Source organism: Syzygium oleosum, unplaced genomic scaffold (assembly GCF_021117445.2).
Source record: "Syzygium oleosum isolate NSW1041296 unplaced genomic scaffold, Sole_v2.1 Sole_v2.57, whole genome shotgun sequence".
NCBI classification, from domain to species: domain Eukaryota; kingdom Viridiplantae; phylum Streptophyta; class Magnoliopsida; order Myrtales; family Myrtaceae; genus Syzygium; species Syzygium oleosum.
In genome coordinates, this window is record NW_026607541.1 from 76,534 (window position 1) to 78,735 (window position 2,202).

A 2,202-nucleotide genomic window follows, 5' to 3' on the forward strand; every position below is an offset into this window, starting at 1 on the left:
AATGCAATCTCTGAGATACAAATATAGATATCATCCGTAATTTACTTTAATTAAGTTTGCATATGAATATTTCTATAAGTTGAATACCAGTCAAACATATGGTTGGTAGAAATTTTCTCCAACAAGTACGGAGGAAAATCTGATAATGCTTAACAATGAGGAAAATCACTTCAAATTAGACACATTATGATGATGAAAAAGAATGTGAAATCTCACTTTTACAATTTAGGGAAAGTTTCATTTTACCCTTCACAACTTCGAAGTGGGTGCATGTCACGTCTTGAACTTAAAAAAAGTTGCATCTCCTAAATACCAAACTTGAACTTATATTTTGTTACGCTCATTAACATCGCTAACCTTTTTCCATTAACATGTACCGTGCACATGTCTTTAAGGGATAAATAAGTTACATATCCTATATAATCTAAAATCCTTTGCTGGATAATCTACACCCTCTATTAAAATATAGATCTTTTAATAAGGGGAGCATCAATTGTCTAATGCTTTTTATGGATTACTCATAAGAGATGTTATTTTGTTGCATTTGTGTTGCCATAAAAGTATTCGACTTTGTGAATAGAAGCAAGGTTCTAGAGAATCAGCAAACTTTGCAATGAAATTGACATGATCGGTGAGTTTCAAGATGGGCATCAGAGGCGGCAGAGCAACTTATAGGCTCCAAAAGTTCAAAATTGGTAAGTACTGAGTGGTTGTGCTACTAATCCTATACCCCCCATGTAGCCTATACCTTGTATCTTTGACAGGATGTCCTTGAGAGGGGTAGTAGATTCAAAATTTATTAATTAAATAATCATTAACTACTTAATTGTTCATGAAATTATCTTTTACGTCTAGATTTTCATGTATAAATTTGTAAAAAACCATTACTAGTTAACAATCTCTAGCTCCGCTTCAACCCGGTCCTCTCTCTCTCTCTCTCTCACTCCCTCCAACAAAGCTCTCACTTTCTCATATTAACGGATAAGTAATTTTTATAAGGTGACATATATTTCTTCATGTTCTAATTTTGCAATTAAAAACACGTCATTTATTTTAGAAAAAGTAACATTTAACGATAATATTAAATGGGCAAAGGGAAAAATCAAAAGTCAAGTGACGCCAAACACTCATTCAATTACAAAATTATCTTCGTACAAATTTTTTTTTTTTGTTATCGAGATCTTCATGCTAAGTTGAAGGAGTACCTTGTTGGCTTTTTCAGCATTGTAGAAATCATATTTACAAAATGAATACTACATCTCCATTCGGATGTTCTCTTTTCCATTTCTCCCCCTTTTCTCCTTCCTTTCCTACCGAAAGAACCTACTAGGCTACTACTCCTTTCGTGCGTGGCCATAGAGAGAGAGAGAGAGAGAGAGCGGGAGAGAGAGAGATAAAAAAAGGTTGTCTTTGGGCGTGAAACGACGGCTAGAAGAAAATTGAAAAAAGAGAGGAAAATAGAAAACAAGAAAATAAGGATATAAGATGAGACGTGAATGAGAAGGAAGGACTCGTTTAAGTCGGGAATGGGACGTGTGGTGGGCCACACATTACATCTTACAAGTCAAAAGTGATGTCGTATCTCCATTAGATTTGAACGAAGGACGACCAAAAACCGCTTTATTTACTGAATCAATTACCAAGCAATGCAACATGTAATTACCCGTACACTGCATCGGTTGGGTGGCCATTTTCTATTATTGAATTTTGCAAATGGGAAAATCGGTCTTTCCATCATAATAACCGGGGACCTTTGTCACTTTCCTCATCCGTTTGTACCGCTCTTTTTTCCGAGTCTGCAAAGCCATGGACCTCTGCTTCTTGGCGTCAATGTTTCACACGCTGGTTGCCTCTAGCTGTTCAAGAGAAAAAAAAGATAAAGAGGCTTAAAGCACCCACATCAATCAGTACATTCATCGAATTGTCCGCCTGAAGTTTTGGAAAAACAATGTCAGAGGAGAATTATTGGAGAGAGTGACAAGGGGGGGACCCACTTTGCTTTGTCTACATCGTGGCTTGACCACCATTACGCGTTTTGTGGACCATCTCTCGAGATCTTTTCCCGACTGGGGTGAAGGCATGTGAAGTTGTGAACCTTCAAGGAACCTATCCGCATAGTGACTGTTTGGGGGGCTTGTGCCTTGACTAGAAGAACTTCACAAACATTTTGGGCCTCAACTGCTATATTCTGACGCTTGAATG